At 39.4% G+C, this 25453-nt stretch overlaps 1 protein-coding gene and 1 pseudogene across 1 annotated transcript in view; both read right to left on the bottom strand.

Moving 5' to 3' along the window:
• Window positions 1–263: 263 nt before the first annotated feature.
• Window positions 264–25453, bottom strand: part of LOC118595502 (40S ribosomal protein S6-like) — a 101766-nt gene continuing 76576 nt past the window's right edge. The window contains exon 2 of the transcript XR_004946529.1: window positions 264–518. The gene's annotated coding sequence lies outside the window, so the exon portion shown is untranslated. The remainder of the gene's footprint in view (window positions 519–25453) is intronic.
• LOC118595501 lies at window positions 22206–22848 on the bottom strand (annotated as a pseudogene).

Here is a 25453-nt window from a genome sequence, read left to right as displayed (position 1 = left end):
TCTTTTTCTCCCTTTTCCCTTGTTTCCTATCTCCTGTCTTTGTCCCTCCAGGGCAAATGAATCTCCTCTGTGCTGAGAACTTGGTCTCCGTGTATCCTGTACTGACTCTGGTCCTGTCATCAAGTGGCTCATAACCTCCTGTAACTTCAGCTTCATGGATATAAAATGCCTATGGCCTCCTCGGCACCTGCACTTATGTGCACATATCACACACAGACACATATACATAATTAAATATGAAATAAATACCTTTTAAAATCAACCAAACAAAAGGTTTCTTTAAAACACTAGATGCTGCTTCATGCTCTTTTCTTTAATTTTTAAAATTTCAGGGGTATCTCTGAGAAAAGAAGCTTGTTTGAAACTTTGCCAGAAGCTTTAGATCAGTGACATATCGCAGTCCAAGGAAAAGAGTCTGTACTGGTTAGAGCATGGGCTCCATCCATGGGCTGAAGTCCAGCAGGCATGGGCTCCATCCACTTGAAAGTCATTTTCATCCTGTGACATCTTCTTGGTTTCTGCAAAGAATATAAATTATAATCCTTTTGGGTGGGAGAGACTAAATTAGGAAGAAAAGTGATTAGAAACAGAAGGCAGCTTGAAGTTTATGCTGCCAGATTTGTTCAATATGTGACTCAGAAGCTGTGGTAAGTTTTCTTGGCTGTTCTCCCAATTATCAACCTTTAGCTTACTTAAAAGCCAAATCAGTGACTCAAAAGAGCGTGCTGGAAAGAAATTTTTGACAGATAAAAGCAGCTATTCCTGGCAATATCAAATAACATATATACATACACTTATGTACCTTTTTCTGGAATGAAGCTCAAAATACACCAACACCTAACTTATACAACTCATGGGGCTCTAGAACACAACTTTAGTAGCTAACATTTATCAAGCACTCACTATGTGCCAGGCATTTCATTTAATTCTCATACCAGCATTATGAGACATAATCTTATTTTAAAGATGATGAAATTAAGGCCAAAGGAAGCTAAATAACTTCTCTGAGGTTACAGATATGGAAATAACAGAGTCATGACTCAAACTCAGTCAGTCTGACTCTGAAACACATTCTCTCTCCTTTTTCTGTTTAGAAGCTTTTATTCATCACACTTACATCCATGTATCTGTTGTTGTTTGGTCATATTCCCCCATTATCATCTTATCCTCTCCCTCTCCCCCGAGTCCCTGTTCCGCCCAACAAATCCCCCTTGCTTTCTTTTCTCTCTCTCTCTCTCCCTCCTACATTCATCTTCCTCTGTCTGTTTCTGTCTCTCTGTCTCTGTCTCTCTCTGTCTCTCTGTCTCTCTGTCTCTCTGTCTCTCTCTCTCTCTCTCTCTCTCTCTCTGTGTGTGTGTGTGTGTGTGTGTGTGTGTGTGTGTATAAAAGATGTGTATTTGAGCAAGGGTGATTTACCAGTGGCCACACCACTGAGGAATATGACTTCTCCAATAGCCATTAACTAGCTATCACTACTCAGAGAACTACTTATGAGGCCCCTCCCCATCCATGATGGGATGTTAATGGGCCTAGTCTTACCCAGGCTATTGGGTGGATCACCACTGCTGCTGGCAGTTTTATGTGTGCAACAGCTATATCCAGAGGACAGTCTTTCTCAGAACTATTGGCATTTTTTTAGCTCTTACATTCTTTCTGTCCCCTCTTTCATAATGTTTCCTGAACTTTAGGAGGGAGGATACAGATGCTCTGTTTAGGACTAAGCTCCCAACAGTCGCTTATTCTCAGTGTTTTGAACAGTTATGCATCTGTGCATTAATTGTCACCCACTGTAAACAGAAACTTTTCTGACCAATGCTGACAGCAGTAATAATCTACATATATAAATATAAGCATTTAGAAGGCAGTTTGACACCATGCTCATTTTTTAAAGACAAGGTCTCAATACGTAGATCAAGCTTGCCTCAAACTCACAAAGATCTGCCTGTCTCTGCCTCCTGAGTGCTAGGATTAAAGGTGTGCACCACCACTCCTGGCTATCATGTCCATTTTAATAAAACAATAGTAGTAGGCTCCCCATTAGGGAATATGACCCAGTCATGGATTTTTGACAGGCTTTGCAGTATCAGGCATGAACAGACATCAAATCTAATCAGAAAGTAGTTAGTTGTGCTAATAACAGTGATGCCACTATGACACCACCAAGCACATGTTGCCTGAAAGGCTAGTATTATAGCTTGCAGGACTAGGTAAGATTATTGATAACTATACCAGGATCAAGGCAAATGATAAAGCACTTAATTTTGTAGCTCACAGTTTCAAAGAGTTGGAGTCCATGTCCACCATGGGGAGCAGGCAGTAGGGCATGGCACTGAAGCAGTAGACTAGAGCCTACCTCTGATCTATAAACATGAAACAGAGATAACTAGCTAACTGGGTATGGAGTGAACTTTTGAAACCATAAATCCCACCTCCAGTGACACACCTCCTAATCCCTCCCAAACAATTCTATCAACTAGGGACCAAGTATTTAAATATATGAGCCTATGAGGGCCATTGTCAGCAAACCACCACAATGACTTTCCCCAAATAGTACCTTCAGTCACTGTGAAAGCTAGCCAACAGACAGGAAGTTTCCAGGTCAGTTCCTGCTCAATTCTCTATGCTCTGCAGCCAAAGTATGTGATGTTCTGAGCAATAGATCTATCTAAGTACTGAGAGACAGTCAGAAATAACAGCAAATCCCTACATTGCTTTGGGAACTGCTGAACTCCCTGTCCAACAACTCATAAGTATGGATCATACCTAGCAGTGGGATTTTGTTTAATAACCTGTAGCTTCTAGGATTATCGCCATCCACTTATGCAGGATACTGCCCTAAAATTCTTACATCACATATGTTCTGCTATCCCACTTCCTCCTAAGGACTCTCCCTAACCCCAGTGGCCCACTCCATTTCTTGCCCTTCACAGGCACCCCAAGTCAAACAAACAAATCTAAAAATTTGAAGCTCATGTCCACATATGAGAGATAATTTCTGGCATCTGTCTTTTATGGTCTGGGTTACTTCACTCAGTGTAATGTCTGCCAGTTTCATCTATTTTCTTCTAAATTTTATAATTTCATTTGTCTTTACACTAAATTTCATCGTGTATATATACCACATCGTCATTATGCATCATGTGATGGGCATTCCATTTCCTAACTATTGTGAACAGAGTGCAATGAACATGGATTTGCAAGTATCTTTATAATAGGATAGTGTGTTAGTTACCTTTTTGTCAACTTGACACAAACTAGAGTCATTTGGGAAGAAGGAAACTCAATTGAAAAATTGCTTGCACCAGACTGGACCGTGGGCAATCCTGTGTGGGCATTTCTTTGATGGGGGCAGGGGCAGCTCACTCTGGGTGGTGCCACTCTCTGCAGGTGGTTCTTAGTTGTATAAAAAAATCAAGCTGAGCAAGCAATTGGGAATAAGCACATAAACAGCATTCCTCCATGGTCTCTATTTCAGTTCCTGCCTCCAAGTTCCTGCCTTGACTTCCTTCCATTATGGACTATCCTTCCCAAGTTGTATTTGGTCATGGAATTTTATCACAGAAATAGAAACCCTGACTAAGGCAGAAGTTGCTACTAGGTTCATGTGATATTTCTGTGACTGATGTGATCATTTTTTGGGCTTTAGAACTTTGAACTAGAAAAGCCATTGAGTATTCAGAGTTTAATGAGTGATTGTGGGAACTTAAAAGATAATGCTGAGGGCAGTGCCAAAGATGGAGGCCTGCCTTGTGAAGTTTCATGGGGAAATTTGAGAATCCCATAAAGACTCTATCAGGACCATTCACATTTTTGAATTAAGACTCTGTGGTCAGCTGGGACAGAAGAATCAGCTATGATTAAGAAGAGACTAGAACCATTAAAGTCAAACCTTTGCTTTGCTGGGACAATCAATACTGATTAACTGGGGATGAAGACTTAGCTATGATTAAGAAATGATCAGAATCACTGAGGCCAAATATCTAGGAAGTATTTCCTCAGGGTCAGCACACAGAAGTTGTGGTCCAAAGGCTATACCTAGCAGTTGAATTTGGTAATATATGAGTTCCCCTTATGACATTGGTTTTGAAAGCATGAAGGGATTATGGAGAGCAGCTGAGGCTTGGTACTATAAGAAGCCAGGAGATGCCATTGGTGAAGGTACAGTATTGTAGAATATTGTTTTAAGATGTGTTACATTTGTTTATGCTGTGGAACACTTGTTTAAATATGCGTTGCATTCTTTTTGTTGCAATTATTTAACTCTGTGAAACTGTGTAACTTTGCTTATTTTAAACACCCATTGGTCTAATAAAGAGCTGAATGGCCAATAGTGAGGCAGGAGAAAGTATAGGCAGGTCTGGCAGGCAGAAAGAATTACTAGAAGGAAAAATCTGGGAGGAAAAGAAGAAAGAAGAAAGAGCAAGATAGATCAAGGAGAGAGAGAGAGGAGGAGGAGGATGCAAGGGGCCAGCCACCCAGCTACACAGCCAGCAATGGAGTAAGAAAGAAAAAAAGATTACAGAAATAGAAAATGGTAAAATCCCAGAGGCAAGAGATAAATGGGCTAATTTTGGTTAAGAAAAACTGTCAAGAAACAAGCCAAGCTAAAGCCAGGCATTCATAAGTAAAAACAAGCCTTAGTGTGTGATTTATTTGGCAGCTGGGTGGTAGATTCCCCCCCCCCAAAGATCAAAGAAAAAAGGGTAAAAAAAATACCACCAACAACAATACAACCTAAATTGCAGTAAAAGCCCCAGGACTGAAGGAGTCATAGTGAGAAGTTAAGGTTTTGCACCATGTAGCAGGATCAGAGTCCCTGAAGAGAATCAAAGAGTAGTTGCTGTTAAAGGTACAGCCTAGCTGAGGTGAATAACCTAGCTTATTTGAGATACCAATATCTAGGAATGACAGCAAAGTATGAGCTATCTTTCTAGTGCCCTGAGTTATATAGGAAAGTAGGAAGAGCTAGCCATGTGGAGCAAGCCAGGAAGCAGCATTCCTCCATGACCTCTGATTCAGCTTTGACTCCAGGTACTTGCCTTCAATTCCTGCCCTAACTTCCTTTAGTGACAGACTGTTACCTGTAAGTGTAAGGTGAAATAGACCCTTTCTTCTCTGTCTTAGTTAGGGTTACTATTGCTGTGATGAAATACCATGCAAAGCAACTTGGGGAGGAAAGGGATTTTTTGGGCTTATATTTCCATATCACTGTTCATCATTGAAGGAAGTCAGGACAGACACTCAAATAGGGGAGGCACCTGGAGGCAGGAACTGATGCAGAGAGTGTAAAGGAGTACAGCTTACTGGCTTGCTTCCCACGCATGACTTGCTCAGCCTGCTTTTTTATAGAACCCAGGACCACTAGCCCAGGGATTTCACCACCTTTAATGGGTTGGGTCCTCCCACATCAATAACTAATTAAGAAATGCCCTACAGACTTGCCTACAGCCCAGTCTCATGGAAGCATTTTTTCAACTGGGATTCCCTCCTTTCAGATGACTCTAGCCTGTGACATAAAATTAGCCAACATACTCTCTAAGTTGTTTTTGGTCGTGGTGTTTTATCACAGTCATAGAAACCCAAACTAAGATAGATATAAAGTCCTTTGAGTAATGGTATAGCTAGGACAAACGGTAGTTCTATTTTTACCTTTTTAATTCCACACCACTTCAATAAAGTCTTTATCTTTAAGCATTTTCTAGTCTAATACTGGATACAGAAAAGTAACTTTCAGTGTGGCAAGTGTTGAATACATCTGTAGGAGGAACATTTACCCTGTTTGACTATAAGGGAAGCCACTATCACTGGAATACTTAAAGCAAGTCAGGAAGGGTAGGGATAGATAAGATGGGGTCATCAGTTCTCCAAACAAAAGAAGCAGTCCCATAAGTCCAGATAAAGATAGTGCCAGTGAAAATAGAGAGCCATTTTGAAAGATTGAAAAGCTAAAGAGAGAATGGAAGACACTCAATTTCTTTTGTTTGTTATTGTTTTTGAGATAGGATCTTCCTCCCAGACTTCAGCAGCCCTTCTGCCTCAGACTTCTGAGTACTGACACTGTAGGCATTTGTATTCTAAAACTTCTGGGAGCTACTTCAGAGCATAAATGGTGAGCAGAGCTTTCATGTGGTCCTTGCTTGAACCTGGCAGTGTCGATGGGATGGAAGCACTGGGGATGGGGTTGCAATTGGGATAGTGGGTTAGTGTAGAGCACTTACAGAGCGAGTATTCCCATATGACCCTGAGTTCATCCCCAACACTATAAGAACAAAGTGGACTTGACTGCAGAGCCATCTCTCCAGTCCTAATGTATGCACCTTTTCAATAGAGCATTATTACTATTGCATCTAGCAATCTACTACTATCAAGATAGACATATATACAATTTTTCATGTAAGTATGCCATTTAAAGCATCATGATGTAGCTCGAGTTTTCCTGGCCCTGCCTAGCCCACGGTCAGGACAAATCTCTCTCACCTGCCAGTCCCATAGCTGCTCAGACCCAACCAAGTAAACACACAGAGACTTATATTGCTTACAAACTGTATGGCCACAGCAGGCTTCTTGTTATCTAGTTCTTATGTATTAAATTAACCCATTTCTATTAGTCTATAAGTTGCTAAGTGGCTCGTGGCTTACCTGTACCTTACATCTCGCTTGTCATGGCAGCAGCTGGCAGTGTCTCTCTGCCCCAGCCTTCCACTTCCCAGAATTCTCCTCTCTCCTTGTCCCACCTATACTTCCTGCCTGGCTACTGGCCAATCAATGTTTTATTTATTAACCAATCAGAGCAACACATTTAACATACAGAACATCCCACAGCATCATGGTCATTCTTTTTCAATTATAGTATAACATACAGAGAAAGTACAGATAAACAATATAAAATACTGTATAATAGGATCTCTTTTCATTAGTAAAAGTTTATATTTAGTTTAATAGATAGTTGGGGTGGCAAGATGGCTCAGTGGAAAAAGATACTCAATGGGAAAGTTTGAGTTTGATTCCCTGGAACCTATATAAAGGGATAAGGAGAGCACCAGTTTCTCTGACTTCCATGTGCATGTCATAGCATGCATGCATGCATATATACAAAGCATCATCATCATCACCATGATGCACATACATATATAATTATAATAAAATTTAAAATCAAATAGTCATGATCATATATAGAAAATACAGCCATAAATATATATATATAAATATTGGCCAACACACACACACACACACACACACACACACACACACAATTTTTGGATTAATCATTGGAAAGGGCTTAAAGCAACAACTCTTGAGTAGTAATGAGTGTATCCAGCAGTCAGTGCTTGTGGAGAAAGGGCTCACTCTTGGACTAGTACAAGAAATATGCAGGGTAAGTCTGGAATATCATATAGTGCCAGAACATAAGGAAGTGTCCCCCTCCCCCAGACTCAGAAACAAACATAATACTTCCTGCACTGGTGTGGTACCCAAAGGAGCTGCCAAGAAGCTCCTAATGAGCAAAGATATAACAATATGAGTTCAGTTTTGTTTTTCAGTTATACTAAGTCATCATTTAAAATATGAAACAAAATGCTCATGATTCCCTAGTGATGTAAATGATTGAATAAATCAAGAAATGAGAAAGAAGAAACAAATTTTCCATGGAGAAAAATTCCAAAAATTTCTGCCCTCAAGGATGTGCAGTTTAACCCCCTGCTCCTTAAGCATGAGCTACATATGATGACTTCTTCAAAGATGGCAGAATGGAAAGCAGGGTGGGGAAGGGAAAACCACTTTACAGTAGAGAACTCTCCTAAACCTTGCCAAAAACAAGGCCCAAAGGTCAGTTTCAACAATGATAAGCCTGTTGACTGTATCCCTGTGCTTTGTGATGAAAATGGCACCTTACCTTTGTGATATTTTTCATCCAAGAGAACAGAACCCCCATCTATCCACATGAAGTGTCAGATAGCTCCCAACAGACTAGCAGCCTACAAGATACTTGGTGAGTTCTCAGATTTGTTAATGTCACTGAAAATAGTGACATTCTGAGAAACTTACAGTCTAGAGGAGCCTAAGAAATCTCACGGACCAAATGTAATGTGGTATCTTGAGTAGGTTCATAGAGCTGGGACATTATGTTAGGTAAGAGCTAAAGAAGTCTAAACAACCATGTATACATACTGTTTCTGAGTTGGGGCAAATGTAGCAGTGTAAAGGATTTAGGATGTCAGTGTAAAGTATATCATAAAAAGGCTATGTGGGTTTTTTTTTTGTTTTTTTGTTTGTTTGTTTGTTTGTTTTTGTTTTTGTTTTTTTTGGGGGGGGCAGGTCTGGAACTGGCTATGTAGACCAAACTGGCCTCAAAATGATAGAGATCAGCTTGTCTCTGCTTCCTGAGTGCAATTTTCTTGATTGCTCTATGAATCTAACACTGTTCCAAAATAAATAAAGTGTATTTTTAAAAGTCTTATGTCCATCCAAAACTAGTTTTATGAGAACATTCCCAGAAAAATACTCTGTGCTTCTATGTCTGGATTCCTCCTTCCCTTCTGCCCAGTTTCTCTACTTAACTCTTGCCCAGGAAGCTGACCTTACAGACAATATCAATAGGCCCCTTCCAGGAGGACGAGAGCAGTTCAGGGAAGAGGAACTGCAACAGGAGATGAAGGAGAGGGAGGGAGAGAATTTTCAGTGTGCCCCAGACTCCTTCCTTGTTGTATGTGAAATTATTAATAGCTCTGCTTCTTTACCAAAGTGAGTGATCTGATGAACAATCTTCTGCAGTAACATGAGTCCTGATAATAGCTCCCTCCTCCTGCCCTCTCAGAATGGGAAATTTAGGGGTTGACAGCTCCCTGAAGTTACTCCTGAAGGACTTTGCCCTGTCTTCATATTTCTTTACCTTGCCTAGACTTTTGTAAGCAAGCCATTGATTAACTCCATCTGAATGTGCCATCTTTTTTTAAACTCTTTTATGAAATATACAAGTATATATCCCTCCATCTACATAAACATTAATATACTATACACTTTTCTGGCTTCTTTTATTCCATCTCAGCACAGTTTGAGTTTCTTTCTGTCTATATATACAGGTTACCTTATGAGTGTCCCATTTCTGTGTATAATATACTTATAAACTTTGCATAAAAATGTGAATGGAAAGATGAAAGCAGGTGAGTGTTGTCTGTTTATTTTTTTACTCTAACCCCACATTGGAATGCCAAAAATGTAGTTGTTGTGTTGTTTTTTTGTTTTTTGGTTTTTTTTCTCTTTGGCTCTTTGCTCTTTGGGGCCTACCACCCAGCTCCCAAGTAAGTCACACAGAGGCTTATTCTTTTTTATGAATGCCCAGCCTTAGTTTGACTTATTTCTTGCCAGCTTTTCTTACCTTAAGTTAGCCCATCTATCTTTTGCCTCTGGGCCTTTACCTTTCTTTATTTCTGTATATGTTTTCTTTCCTTCTTATGCCGTGTCTGGCTGTGTGGCTTTGTGGCTGGTCCCTTCTTTTCTCACTCCTTTATCCCTTCCCCAAGATTTCTCAAATTTATTCTCTCTACCAACCAGCCCTGCCTATCCTTTCTGCTACCTTGTTATTAGCCATTCAGCTCTTTTTTTTAAATTTTATTTTAAAGCCTCCTTTAATCCTGTTATCCTATAACAATAATAATAAATGGCCTTTTATCATTTCCAGCAAATAAAAATACTTAATTTTTAACAAAGCCTGGTACATTCAATTGAGGCAGGTCTAAGACCCTCCTACCTGCACCAAGGCTGCACAAAATATCCCACCATAGACACTGGGCTCCAAAAAGCTGGCTCATGCACTAGGGACAGGTCCCAATCCCACTGCCTGGGCCCCCCTAAACAATTCAAGATAAACAACTGTCTTGCGTATCGAGAGGGACTGGTCTAGTATCATGGGGGCTCCTCATTCAGCTCTTTATTAGACCAATCAGGTGTCCCATTTAGACAGGCAAAGTAACACAGCTTCACAGAGTTAAACAAATGCAACAAAAGGAATGCAACACATCTTTGCATCATTAAACAAATGTTCTACAGCATAAACAAATGTAACACATCTTAAAATAATATTCCACAATAGATGAGGGACCATTAATTCTCAGATGAAGTGATGAGATAATGGTGAGGTGAGCTGATGCTATAATACCCTGGTTTCATAGTAGTTAAGTTGGCTATGGAGTCAAACTGCTTGGCTTCACGTTCCAGCTTGCCCAAACCATAGACAAATTATTACTTAGCATTTCTACACATTTCCTCAAATGTAAATTGAGAATTATAACACCTATCTCAATGCAATATTTATGCTTACTAGAGTCTTAATTTCCAAGTCACCTTTCAAGTCCAACTATACAGGACAATGTGGCATGTGACTTACCTTACTTAACATTGGAGAAGACCTAATTGGTGTAAGATGCTATTCTACCCTGAAATCTATTAATCATCTATGAGATAATTAGAAATAATTAAATAATGTAGTGGTATTTGCTCCACCCATGACCTTGGGCTATACAGTCCGAAGGAGGTGATGCTTCTTGCTGTTGTACGTGACATCTTAAAAAGAAAGGGAGAGGGGTTATGAGGCTTGCTTCTTGCTTTCTGGCATAATCAGACTGCCAGGTGGATTCACTCTCAGTCAGAACAGAGGACGACTTTAGCTGTTTACTCAGTTCTGTATTCATGAGTGTATTTCCTCAATTTATATTCTGATAAATTCCCTAATACTCCTTAAGCAGACTCCTATGGAGTTCTTGCTTTATCTGGCACCCAATCATGTGGATCTGAGCCCCACATACCCCTACTGGGGTTACTCAGTGACCAAACTCTAACCCTATGGGTGGTCTGCACACTGCAGAGCTCCCATGCAGCCCAACCCCCCCCAGGAGCTGCCTTATCCCTGCTCAGATGACTCCTGCATACAGCAGCCATGTGGGGAGTCCGCGGGCCAGTCTGCTCATGCAGCGTGTGAACCAGGCACTCCCAGGCAAGGCGGCTCACGCTGCAGTGGTTCTTGTAACCACTGCCAGAAGCATATACATTCAGCAGTGGACAGAGCACTGTGTCAGAGAGAAAGGTGCCCATGATAGGTTCCTTTCTAGTTCTATGGCTGTAGTGGCTGGATCAGATTACAGCCTTCAGCCTGATACCAGTGGCACTGATACTTCAGCAAAGCATGCCTGCTCTGCAGTCTGAGCACATAGACAGTGTTCCTTCCACTGGCCCTGCCTGGCTCGGAGTGAGTACCAGTGGCTGCCAAGAGACCACTGTGGGAATTGCTGGTACATTCCGCTTGCCTGCCAGTGACCACACTGCATGTGGGAATGCCAGCAGGCTCCTCCCTTCTTTTAAACCTGTCCAATGTAGTTGCTTAAACTCAAAGGTCAAACAACTTCAGAGCTTGTGCCAGAGGGCATTACAGTGCTTCAGGACTTGCCTTGGCACCACACCTACAACACCTGCTGACCAAACATCTCTACTATACACAAAAATCATTGCACAAACCAGCCATTCACTCTATCTGGTTAATTAAGAGCCTGGGACATCTGGAACATGTAGGACTCTTAGAACAATCTCTCAAGGATCTTATCTGAGGTAAATTATTTGATAATTTTACACCTTAAACTGATTAATAAATAATATTTTTTCTTTCCTTCACAAAATTTAAGTATTTTTTACACCATGGTGGATAATATAACCATTCAGGATTTTAAAAACTTCTTTGTTTATACTATGGATGAAATTTTGCAAGACATATATGACCTTCCTGGGATGTATACAATTTTTGCCATAATGATGATTAGCATAGTAATTCATATTATATCATTAAAAAACTGGTTTAATAATAGCACCAAAAATGAGACATTAATAGGACTGATACAGACTTTGCAAAGTGGTAATGAGAACTTAAATCAAAGAAGTCATTCTTTGGGATCTGCTAAATTATCACATGAACTTCAGTCCACTAATAATACATGGAAAACAAGATTTAACTCTATTGAAAATAAATGTGAAAAATTATTGGGTAAAACATTAAGTCTGCAAGGCAATCTTAATGCCATACAGATAATTTCTAAGGAGGAATGGTCATTATTAATTGATAGAATGAAATCTTTTGAATCATTTACTTATTTGTTTATTTATTGGTTTTTTGAGACAAGGTTTCTCTGTGTAGCTTTGTGCCTTTCCTGGAACTCACTCTGTAGTCCAGGCTGGCCTTGAACTCACAGAAATCCATCTAACTCTGCTTCCCGAGTGCTGGGATTAAAAGTATGCACCACCACTGCCAGGCAGAATCATATATTTATGATGAATATAAAATTTTTTTTATTCTATGAAGTCACTGGAATCATTTATGGTACAGGAGGTACAGAATTTAGAAAACGGCTGTGGTTAATCAATTTCAAGCTTTACAGGACTCTGTTAGAATTGATAATAAAAGTGTTAACATGCAGAAGGAAGAGGTTAGAGAGGTTATAACATAGCCAGTGCCTTACAGAGTTAGAGATGATTTACCAAAAGTCACAAGCCATGCTATATATTCTGTTACTGTTTATGACAAGCCAGCAACTGATAAATATCCTGAAGGATATGTATAATATAAATGGGAGTTTATACATATGAGAGATTTAAAGAGCATCAAGGAAGCTGTTGTTACCTATGGTGTACGTTCAACATATGTGAAACAGATGTTAAATGTATGGTCTTCTAGAAACAGGATCATACCAAATGACTAGAATCAGTTAATATCAGCTGTATTAGAATATAGCCAACAATTACAACAGAAAAGCTGGTTGTAAAAAGAAACTAAGGCCCTTGAGCAGCAAGGTAAGATTAGAGGTTTTCAGATCTCCAAGATCAAAATCTCAGTGAGGGCTACTTTGCCGACATAGATGCACAATCTATCTTTGATGAATATATGTTATCCATATGCCATACAACAGCCTTAAATGCTTTGGAAAAGATTTCAGAACCAGAGAAACTAACTGAGCTATGTACCAAGGCTATATAGGGCTCAAAAGAACCATTTACTGATTTTTTTTTTTTAAACAAAGATTGACCAAAGCTGTATACAAGGCAATATCAGATCAAGGAGTTATGCAGTACTAATTAAATCATTACCTTTTGAAAATACTAATATAGAATGCAAAAAGATACTTGCACTTTTAAAGATCAGATCAGCACCCACAGAAGAATGGATTCAACACACAATTAATGTTGAGTCTCTTAACTATGGTGATGATGTTTGGATAGGAGAGGTGATTTCCAAAGGTATAAAGAGGCATCAAAGTGCCAAATGTTTCAACTGTGGTACGCCAGGTCATATAAGAAGAAATTTTACACAAGGTGCTCCTAAAAGCAATGCTTCTTCTAGAAATGATCCAAACAGGAGACCCCAACCTTCTGAATTATGCAGAAGATTCACCAAAGACCAACAACGGACCAATGAATGCAGATCAACAAGAGACATATGAGGCAACGCTTTACCATCAGGAAATGCCTTGGGGGGCCTCTTGCAGGCCCCCAAATCAAATGTGGTCCAGTCATTTCCAGGCACTCTGGAGGAAACTACTCCCCAGGACAATTGAATATTCCAGTGCCTAACATAAAAACAAAACAAAACAAAACAAAACAAAACAAAACAAAACAACAACAACAACAACAAAAAACCATACTACACTGGATGATAGAACAGCTTTGGTAGACATATCAAAAATTCCCAAAACCCCATAAAATGAATATTTTGCCAGATTTCCATAATGAGCAAAGACCAAATCTTATGATATGAATTAATAACCTTATACTTGAAGACTTAATGGACACAGGTGCAGAAGTGATTATAATTATGTCAAAATCATGGCATCTACATTGGCCTCTTCAAGAGGTAGATATCCAGTTTCTAGGGATCAGAACCCTATCTCAGGTAAAACAAAATACAAGATGGATTGAACGCATAGGGCCAGAAGGACAGAGAGGAAGGCTGAAGCTATATGTGGCTAATATAGCAGTGAATCTATGGGGCCATGATCTGTTACGGCAATGGATTACCCAGATTAATATTCCTCCGATCTCAGAAGCAGACCATAGATCAATTTATGTTTCTGGGAATAATATTATATGACACTATAAACAGCCACCAACCATTCAGGCTGTACATAAAGAGAGCACAACGGCCCTACCTTAAAAATGGCTGTTAAACCTGTCTTGGTTGGCCTATGACACAAGAGAAACTACAAGCCTTAGAACAACTGGTTCAGGAGCAGTTAAACACTCAATGTATTGAAGAATCTACCAGCCCTTGGAATTCTTTTGATATTAAAAAGAAATCTGGTAAATAGAGGATGCTGACAGATCTGAGAGCCTTTAATAAAGTAATTCAGCCTATGGGTTCCCTACAGAATGGGATGCCCTTGCCCTCTCTGTTACCTAAGGAATGGTCTATTATAGTTATGGACTTAAAACACTTGTTTTTTTAATCAGACTTCTACAAAAAAAGGATAGAGAAAAATTTGCCTTCATAGTACCTACTTATTAATAATTCTCAGCCAGTCAAGAGATACCAATGGAAGGTCCTCCATGGGGAATGTTAAATAGCCCCACCCTGTGCCAATATTTTGTGCAAAATTTGTTAAAAATAATTTGTGCACAGTTTCCACAATCTATAATTTACCATTATATGGATGATATCTTACTAGCTGATCTGAAGTTAGATACTTTAGAAAGCATGTTTGAACAAGTAATGTTTTGCCTTGCTGGGGATTACAAATTGCTCCCAAAAATACAGAGAGGAGATTCTATTAATTACTTAGTATATAAGATAAATCTACAAAAAAATTAAACCCCAATAGGTACAACTCAGGATAGATTGATTGTAAACTTTTAATGATTTTCAAAAATTGTTAGGAAGCATTTCCAACTTGCAGACCATCATTGGAATACCTAAAGATGGACTAGTAAATTTGGCCAACACCCTAAAAGGGGACAAAGACTTAAATAGTCCAAGATAATTATCAGCTGAAGCTGAGAAGGAATTGGCCCTAGTAGAAAAGAAAATACAAGAAGCACATGTGGATCATGGGAATCCAGAGCTTATCTGCATTCTGGTCATACTCCCCTCCAGACATTCTCCTACAGGGATTTAGATGCAGAGGGAAGATATTATTTTGGAATGGATATTTCTACCATGTAAACTGAGCATGAAGTTAAAGATATATGTGTGGTGATATATTGTGTCCCCAAATATATTGTATACCCTAATCAAGCTTATCTGAGGATCAGAAGAAAAAGCCAGCCACTATATTAAACATAGAAGTCAAGCAATGGTGGCACATACCTTTAATCCCAGCCTTTGAGGGTCAGAGATCCATTCTGATCTCTGTGAGTTCAAGGCCACACTGGGAACAGAGCCAGGCATGGTGGCACATGCCTTTAACCCCAGCACTAACCATAGAGGCCTAGAGATTTGTACTGACGGACACAAAGTGGTATAGTGGGGCAGAGAGAGGCAGAACAGAAAAGGCATGTAGGCATGGGTACACAAGAAGTAGGTCTCTGTGGAAGCTGAGGAGTCAGTAAGATGAATTTGGCTGTAGCTTGTCCTATTCCTCTGATCACTCAGTTTTTACTCCAATATCTGCCTCTGGGTTTTTTCTTTTATTAGTAAGACCATTTAGGCATGGGTATACAGGAAGTAGGTCTCTTTGGAAGCTGAGGGTTTGGTAAGGTGAGGTTGGCTGTGGCTTGTCCTATTCCTCTGATCTCTCAATTTTTACCCCATTATCTGGCTCTGTGTTTTTTTTATTATAAGACTGTTTATTAGTAAGATGAACAGGAGAAACCCCTTGATGAGGACAAGTGATTGTTCATGTGACAATTCTACAAGTTATGAGAAAAAAATAAACAAGGATCAGGGTAGGGTTCTGTTTTTTTGTTTTTACAGGATAATAGGGACACCCATCTTCAGGAAATCAAAAGGTCTTGGACAACCAGACATATACAGCAGAAGGGAAGAACCTATTGGTACCAATATACCCTACCGGGTTATCCCTCACTGCCTAACATCAATATCTCTTTAACTCTGGAATACTTGTGGTCCCAATTCAATTATAAATCAAGCTGGCTTTGGAGTTGGGATGTGGCTCTCTTCTTCTCTAACCCAAGCATATTGCCAAAAGAAGTATTAGGAGATTCTGTCTCATATTAGAAGAGCCAATTGGTGTGGGACAGAAGAAAACCAATAATCTAGGGACCATTGTTGTCAAGATTCTATTTCTCTCCATACTTATTCTTGATTCCTGGGAACTCTTCCTTACATGTCATGTCATCCTAAAATTCAAACTTTATGTTTTGATAGCAATAATGTTCAAGTCTTCCATAGTGAAAAATAAAACTTTCCAATCCCTGAAGTCTCCAGAAGGAAGATAAAGCCTTACAACAACAACTGTACCCAGTCCATAATGATGACATTGAACCAAAAATCACCACTTAATGATCAGCTTTGGACTGCAAACTCTTCAGGATAGTTCCAAGATGTGATTGGTTCATCATATTACACAGCTAGCCAGAACTTCAGACAACTTTACTCTGAGACTGGCTACAAACGTTACAGCTAAACCTTTTGAGACTTAACCATTTAGCTTTCTTACAGGATCCCACAGAGATACCATCACTCCCTAGGCAGCACGAAGCAGTTTTAAGAAAATGGCACCCCTCTCCCAAAAGGTTATTTTTCTTAGTGTTATGGATAAGTTGTAATAGGGTTGGGAGTGGAACAAAAAAATTTAGACCCAGGATTCTCTTTTGGAAAAGAAAAAAGGGGGAATAGATAGAATATAATATTAAGGTATAGGATATTAAGGTAGATTATTATATCTATTAGTAAACTAATTTTGCAAAATCTCATCCTTTCATAATTCACACTGATTTGGATTCTTGTATAGTGATACAAATGTGAACTATTTTTCTATTCTTATTTAAGATAATTTGTATATTAATACAAATTCAAATCTATAATTGTCATATTGTACACAAGTTCCTACTCCTTTTGAAATATTTTGTATATTGATACAAACGTAAAATTGTATTTGTCATACTGTCTGTATGTTCTACCTCTGTTTAGAATGTTTTGTATATTGATACATATTAAGGATATTGTTGTCATACTGCACTATACATTTCTACCTCCATTTAAGATATTTTGTATATCTTCACAATTTTGAGGTCATTGACCTTATACTGTACATCTGTTTACAGATTGTTTACCTTGTTAATGTGAAGCCTTAGTCCGAAGGTTATTTAGGTAGATAAGACTTACAGACTAATTGTCACTCATGCTTGTCATATCTATAGTTATGTTAATTAGGTTTTCCAAATTTACAGAAACATGGATGGATAGGTAATCTTCAAACACTTCAGAGACCTAAAGAATATGGCATTTAAGTGTTTTGATAACTTAGAATTCTGTTGACGTGAGACATGATTGCTCCTGGCATCACTGATCTACTCCTGAGAGAATGTTGGGCTTCAAAGACATTCCATTTGGAAGTTTGTCTTCTTCTTGGCAAAAAAATAGCCTGCTGGGCAAAGAACTGCCCTTGCCTCAACTGCTAACAGTATGCATGTTGTACTTTCTGGATGAGCAGGACACAAGGAAAAGTGACTGCTGAATCTTTCCAAGACAGAGTAAGACAGGCTTTCAAGATTCCTGCTTCTGAAAATGGTCTATCAGATATTCTAGGCATTTAGCTAAAAACTAATGCCCCAACAGTGCTGAGAAACATTAGGTGACTTCTGCCAGCTGTCTCTGCCAATTCTTGCAACTTTTTAGAAGCTGCTTGCTTGTACTTCCTGTTTTCTCAGGTAATATTATTTTCCTTGCCAGGTGGTGGTGGCAGCGGTGGCAGCATACGCCTTTAATCCCAGAATTTGGGAGGCAAAGGCAGGCGAATCTTTGTGAGTTTGAGGCCAGCATGGTCTACATAGCAAGATCTGGGAAAGGTGCAAAGCTACACAGAGAAACCCTGTCTTGAAAACAAACAAACAAACAAACAAACAAACAAACCCCCAAAATTATTTTCCTTTTCAGGTCTTTGATGGAGTTGAAGACTAGATAGTTACAATTACAATCTTCTTGTATCTTAGCTAAGAACATATTATGTACTAGAGTCAGATTCTTCAGGATAGGACAGCTATTGGAGCAATCTTGGTAATTTGCCATTTACCTATGATCTGGACATTTCTGAACATTAAGCATGTCTTTCTTGTTTGATGTTGTTCTTGTTGGTTGTAATTCCATTTTTGTTTATGTTATTACCCTTTGTTTCTCCTGGATAATACTTGATAATCATTATTATTGTATATAGTTTACATTAGGTTTAGAACCTTATTATTTAGACAAAAATGAGAAATGTAGTATTATTTGCTCCGCCTGTGACCTTAGGCTATACAGTCCAAAGGAGGTAGTGCTTCTTAAAAAGAAAGGGAAGAGGGGTTAGGAGACCTGCTTCTTGCTTCCTGGTATGATCAGACTGCCAAGTGGATTTGCTCCTGGTCAGAACAGAGGATGACTTCAGCTGTTTACTCGGTTCTGTATTCATAAGTGTATTTCCTCAATTTATATCCTAATAAACTCCCTAATGCTCCTTAAGCAGACTCCCGTGGATTTTTTTGCTTTAAAAGACAGTTTAATATTTATGTTTTAATTTTATGTATATCAGTGATTTCCTGCATTTATGTTTGTGTACCATGTGTAACTCCCCTCAAGGATATACCTCCAATTTCTTTCTGAAGACAAACTACTGGGCCCTACCCGGTCAAGCATTTCCTAATAGCATTACCAAAGACCAAACCTAACACATAAGGCTTTGGAAGGTGTTGGACTACTCGAGAACTTAGTGGATGCTTACCTCTCTACTCTCTTTCTTTAAATGCCTGGTTCTCATGGCCACATACATTCAAAGGACATCTGGCTGCCATCTCTAGGTCTCAGATATGTAAATTTCACTCACTCTGCCACCCAGTTTATTTCTCTTTCCTGACTCAATGTTTTTTAGCCTTTCTGTTCCTTTTTCCAAGAGGACTGTCTCTTTGTCCTTCCAATATTTCTTCAAATGTCACCTCCACAAAAAGAAAAGGTCTTCCCTGACCACTCATTCTAAAGCAGCCCTTCTTCTCTGCATATTACATACTTGCTTCAATAAGAATTCTATGTGGGACTGGGGAGATGCTCAGTGGTTAAAATCACTCACTGCTCTTCCGCACAACCTGGATTTGAAGCCTAGAACCCATGTTGGGAAGTTCACAGACACCTGTTCTGTTTTGTTTGTCAAGACAGGGTTTCTCTCTGTTGCTCTGGCTATCCTGGAATTTTCTTTTTTAGGCCAGGCTGTCCTTGATCTCAGAGATCTGCCTTCTTCTGTCTCCCGAGTGTTGGGCCTAAAAATGTGCACCACCATGCCCAGTTCTGAATTTGTTTTTTGTTTTTTGATGACTGACAGCACTGCCTATTAGACTACAAGTCCTCTGAGGGCATCAACTTTGTCAGACTTGTTCATTGCTGTATATCCAATACTTATAAATGTGTCTCATATAAGTGGGGGGCTCAATAAATACTCATGGAGTGGATGGATGAATGGACAGAATTAAGTTAATGAGCAGAATTCTTCAATATTCAATCAGCACTGTGCAGTATTTAAGCAACATTCCCTTGTCTCCCTCCACGACTTGCTATAGGATTTATGGGATAAGATTGGCAGGAATAATTATGAAAATTAAATACAATTAAAATAAACTTGGAAGGGTTCTCAAATTGTTGCTTAGGTAAACTATGCCATTATTTCATGATAGCAAGAGACAAATACAAATTAATTCAAACACTTACCAAACATGTGGTCTGAGAAATGTAGTGAATTGTATTGTTATCGACATTAAAAAATGTTTTAAGTTGATGGGCTACTATATAAAATTTACCAAGAATTTAAAAAATTCTCTCTCTGTCTCTGATTTTCTTCCTGTATCTCTTTCTGCATCTGTCTCTCCCTCATATTTGTGCGTGAATGTGTGTGTGTGTGTGTGTGTGTGTGTGTGTGTGTGTGTGTGTGTGTGTAGTCCAGAGGCCACTTTTAGGTGCTATTTTTTAATTTTTGAGTCAAGATCTTTCACTAGCCTGGAACTCACAAAGTGGGCTGACTGGCCACTGAGCCCAGGGGACCCTCTTTCCACTTTAGAGGCACCTTACAAACTGAGCCATCTTCCCAGCTTAACCATGTCCCCATTTTAATATTACAAGAGACATATTTCATTAAGGAACATAGCTTGTAAGCAGAAAGAGAAAAAAGTAATGGACAGGAGACTGAAACAAATCTGAAACTGTCTGGCTACAAAATAAATGCAAGAAGTTACTCATAGAAGGTGATCAGAAACATTGGAAGTTTAAGTTCTCTTCTTGTATAAAAATGGCAGAATTTAACATCCATTGAGAAAATTAACAGGAATTAAAAAACAAAAATTTAGAATTATAGTTGAACTCCCTGGTCATTGTTTCTTCAGGGTATCTGTTGATCATCAGAGCCAGTCTGAAGTGTGAGCAGGGCTGACAGTGGGAATCACCATGATTTCCAAATGTGGTCACTTGACAGAAATGATTTAACTGAAGTCCATCTTAAAGTAATAAATAAGCTATGATACACTTCAAACATGAACAGTTATAAAAATCAGAATCAAGGTTTCTTTTAAAAACAGGATTCTTAGCGGACATGGTGGTACATGCCTTTCATCCCAGCACTTGGGAGGCAGAGGCAGGAATATTTCTGAGTTTGAGGCCAGTCTGGTCTACAAATGAGTTCCAGGGCAGCCAGGGCTACACAGAGGAAGCTTGTCTTAGGCAGAGGTTGTGAAATCATTAGCATTTATATTTTTTAATTATTCTGATTAATTAGATAATGATTTAAATTTTAAGCATAAAATAAAATAATTCACACTACAGTGCTTCTTTTTAGACAAAAAGAAAATGCAGCCAGATTGATTGCTAAGTTATCAAAGGACTAGCATCTTTTAAAGATGTATTTATTTTATTTTGTGTGTGAGTGTTTTGCCTTTATGTATATCTGTACATCACATTTGTGCCATGCCCACAGAAGTTAGAAGAGGGTATTGGATCCTCTAGAACTCTAGTTACAGATGGTTATGAGCTACCACATAGGTTATAGGAACTGAACAAGTTCTTCTCCAAGAGGAGCAAATGCTCTTAACCATTGAGCCATCACTTCAGTCCCTCAAATGATTTCTTATTGTACAGTCACTTAAAAGCATAGATATAATTATGAATTTACATAAATATCATGTGTCATTTTAATTCTAAGATGCCATCAATTCTAAAACAACTGTTTTATGAATCACTAATACAGAAAATGCTGCCAGCCAGGTGGTGGTGGCACACGCCTTTAATCCCAGCACTTGGGAGGCAAAGGCAGGAGGATCTCTGTGAGTTCAAGGCCAGCCTGGTCTACAGAGTGAGTTCCAGGAAAGGCACCAAAACTATACAGAGAAACCCTGTCTTGAAAAACAAAATACAAACAAAAAATTCTGCCAATTGGTATTTGCCCTACTGTACATTTACATAATTTTCAGAGGGATTCAAAGGGTTATAGTTGGAGACAATATGTGGATTAGAGCCCAGTGTGGGGTGCACACCTGTAAGCTAGTATTTGGGAAGTGGAAGCAGGAGTATTTAATAGTTTGAGGCTAGCTTGGGCTATATAAGAACTGGTGTCAAATAAAAGAATGAATGAATGAATGAATGAATGAATGAGTGAGTGAGTGAATGAATGAATGAATGAATGACATGTGCCTCAAGGCTTTTGTGACATTTAAGATGTAAAGAAGGAAATTAAAAATGCAAAACACTAGGCAGTATCTCTAGGCAATAATTTCAGTGAACCTGACTCTGTTACAGAGAAAGTCAAGAGCCAGTGCAGTACACACAAGTATCACTTATGCCAAGGGAACATTTCTTGTGTTGGCAACAGTATACCTCCTGCTGACAGAATTCTAGGTGGCTGATAGATTTTATCAACCATGTTGTTATACAGGCCTCTTTCACTGAAAAATGTCCAGGAGAGATGAAGAGAACATACCCAAAATTAAGAGGGAAAGGCCAGGAACTGTGTTCGGGAGGCATCCTCTAGGGTTCCTGTGCCCAGGACTCAGAACTTCAGGGGAATGACAGGTCAGTACTCAGGCTGTTTTTGTCATAGTACTTGTCAAACCTCAGCTGCATAGCAGCCAGGACCTTGTGAATATTGCCCCTATACAAGCATTTCATATCGCTCTCCAGGCTTCTCAGATGTGGGCTCCACAGACCAGAGGTGGTTGTAGGACAGGCCATGGTCAGCATTCACATAGTCATCCAGGCCATCAGCATCCAGCTGCTGCTGTCACTGTAGCCCTTCCTCCTCTGTGCCTCAGTTTCTACTGAGTACTGGCAGAGCTCCTTGATAATTTCCATACTTCTCAGCTCACATTCTACTTTGTCATCTAAATCTAGCTCTAGATCTTTCTCTTCATGCAGTGCTCACTTTCTTTTGTGGATGCCTGGGTTCTGCTGTCATGCAGAAGCTGCCAGGCCATGTGCTGCTCTTCCCAGCTCCAAGGATGCCTCGCCTCATAAGCAAAAAAGCTCCAGGGAAGAACTCTATAAGGGGAGAACCATGGGAAGGTGAAATAGGAATCCCTAAACTTTCTGTAGGCATTCTGGTGATTTTGAATCCAAACCACTGCATGATGATAATGTCACCAGTATCTTGCACATACTCTGTGAGATACAGTAGCTCTCCATTTTGATGCCATTACTCCTGTCTCCAATTGCAAAAGTTCAAGTGGACTTGCAGCTTAAAAATCTCAGGCAGTGGGCAACAACAGACCTAGTTTTGTTTTTTTTTTTTTTTTTTTTTTTTTTGTGTGTGTGTGTGTGTGTGTGTGTGGTGTGTGTGTTTATGTAGGGGTGGTGGTGAATTCTTAATAAGCTCTTGAATAAATTATATATAGATCTAATAGTAGGGTGGTCTTAAACTCCAAAAGCCTGAGAGACAATGCTTTTTTTTTTTTTTTGCTGTTTGTTTTTTAGTATTGTTGTTGTTTATTTGTTTTTGAGACAGGGTTCTGTAGCTGGAGAGTTCTCCAGTCCTGCCTGACCCAAGGTCAGGACAAAGCTCTCTCACCTGCCAGTCCCACAGCCACTCAGATCCAACCAAGTAAACACATGGAGACTTATATTACTTATAAACTGTATGGCTATGTCAGGCTTCTTGCTAACTGTTCTTATACCTTAAATCAACCCATTTTTATTAATCTACAAGTTGCCACATGGCTTGTGGCTTACCAGTATCTTAACATCTTCTCATGGCGGTGGCTGGCAGTGTCTCTCTGCCTCAACCTTCCACTTCCCAGAAATTTCTTTTTTGCTTGTCCCACCTATACTTTTTGCCTAGCTACTGGCCAATCAGTATTTTATTTATACAGAACGATATCCACAGCAGGATTCAGGAACTCATATAGCCCTAGTTGGTCTGGAACTTCTTTATTTTATTTTATGTGCATTAATGGTTTGCCTACATGTATGTCTGTGTGAAGGTGCAAGATCTCCTGAAATTAGGGTTACAGACAGTTGTGAGCTGCTGTGTGGGTGTTGGGAATTGAACCCAGGTCCTCTGGAAGAGGAGCCAGTGCTCTGAACCTCTGAGCCATTTCTCCATTCCAGGTCTGGAACTTTCTATGTAGACCATGCTGACCCTGAAATTCTGGCTCTGTTCCTGCTTCTGCCTCCTGAGTGCTGGGTGACAGCAGTGTGCTACCTCATCCGGCCTTTAAATCAGCAATAACTGAGATGTATCAGAAGGTAGCAATATTGCCCTCAGATCTCTATTTTGAAGTGACACACTCACTTCTTTGGAAAAAAACTTTGGATGTGATTAAATTCTGGCAAATAAGAGCCACCTACTTCTATGTGAAACAGGCGAGACTTGATTTATAAAGCCAATGTGAGTAATCTGAGGAGGTTAATATAACTAGTGAGATGGCGTGTATTTACCTCACACTCTCCCCTGATTTTATGTTTTATGTATTCATTTATTTTTAATTTACTTACTTATTTTTGTGGGGCAGCATATGGAGGTCAGATGACAATTCGTAGGAGGCAGTTCTTTTTTTCTTGTAGGTCCCAAGGACCAAACTCAGGTCATCAGGCTTGGCAGCAAGTGCCTTTTACCCAGTGAACCATCTAGCTGATCCACTTAGCTATTTAAAAGATAAAGTCTTTCAGCTATCTATGGTCTTATCAAATCCTATAATGCAGATGCTATTCTGTTCATGGATGTTTAGTTTTGCTATAGAAAATACTTTTAATAGGATGGGGAAAGCAGTATTGGTGTTCAGATACAGGGCATAATACACAGAGATGATTAAACCAAATTCTAAAAAAAGTTTTATTACATTTTATTTACTTTTTTTGTGAGTATGGAAGTAACACAGAATGCTGTAGGAGTCACAGAATAACTCATAGGAGTAGGTTCTCTCCTGAGAATTGAACTCAGGTCGGCAGACAGTCTTGGTGGCAAGTTCCTTATTTACTGAACCATCTCACAACTCCCCAAATTCTTTGTCAGTATTATTAATTTTCTACAATAGTATATAAAATATCACATTTCATCAATACATCTTCACACATATCATTATTATCACTGAACCAAATTCTTATAGTGTGTCTGCTACTTCTCTGTTTCTATGACCAAAAGCAATTTAGAGAGGAAACTTATTTTTGGCTGATGGTTCCAGAGGGTCAAAGTCCATAATAGTGGTAAGGTATGACACTAGGTAAGAATGGATAGTCACATTTTGACTGTGTACAGGCCGTAGAGAGCAGATGGGAAGTGGGACAAGTTTTCTTCCATTTTTAATAGTTTTTAAATCTCTCTCTCTCTCTCTCTCTCTCTCTCTCTCTCTCTCTCTCTCTCTCTCTCTCTCTCTCTCTCTCTCTCCTCCCTCTCTGTTGCACAACCTGGTCTCAAACTCATGGACTCAAGTGACCCTCCCATCTTTGCCTCCCAAGTCTCCTGAGACTATAGGTGCATGCCACCATGCCTGCCTGGTTCTTGACCTCTTTGGGTCAAGTAATCCTTTGAAAATCTGTTGAAAGCTGGTGATTCATTCATCCCTCATTGGAGGGGGGTGGGAAACCACACATGCTTGCAACATATTGACTAGGGTATTTACACCAGAGTTCTCCTAAGAGAAATTTTATTTCTGGGAATTTATAAAATTGTCATGGTCTGTGATTCCCAAGTGAGTGGCTGAACTTGGTGTCCAGAGGGTCCATGCTTTTGAGCCTCTTCTGCATTTGCTTCAGAATACTAACCAGGCACAAATGATCTGAAGTTCCAAACCCTTCTGACCTTAT

This window comes from Onychomys torridus, chromosome 14, assembly GCF_903995425.1.
Source record: "Onychomys torridus chromosome 14, mOncTor1.1, whole genome shotgun sequence".
NCBI lineage: Eukaryota > Metazoa > Chordata > Mammalia > Rodentia > Cricetidae > Onychomys > Onychomys torridus.
Note: the sequence above shows the minus strand (reverse complement) of the source record. Positions and strands in the feature narration are given on the sequence as shown.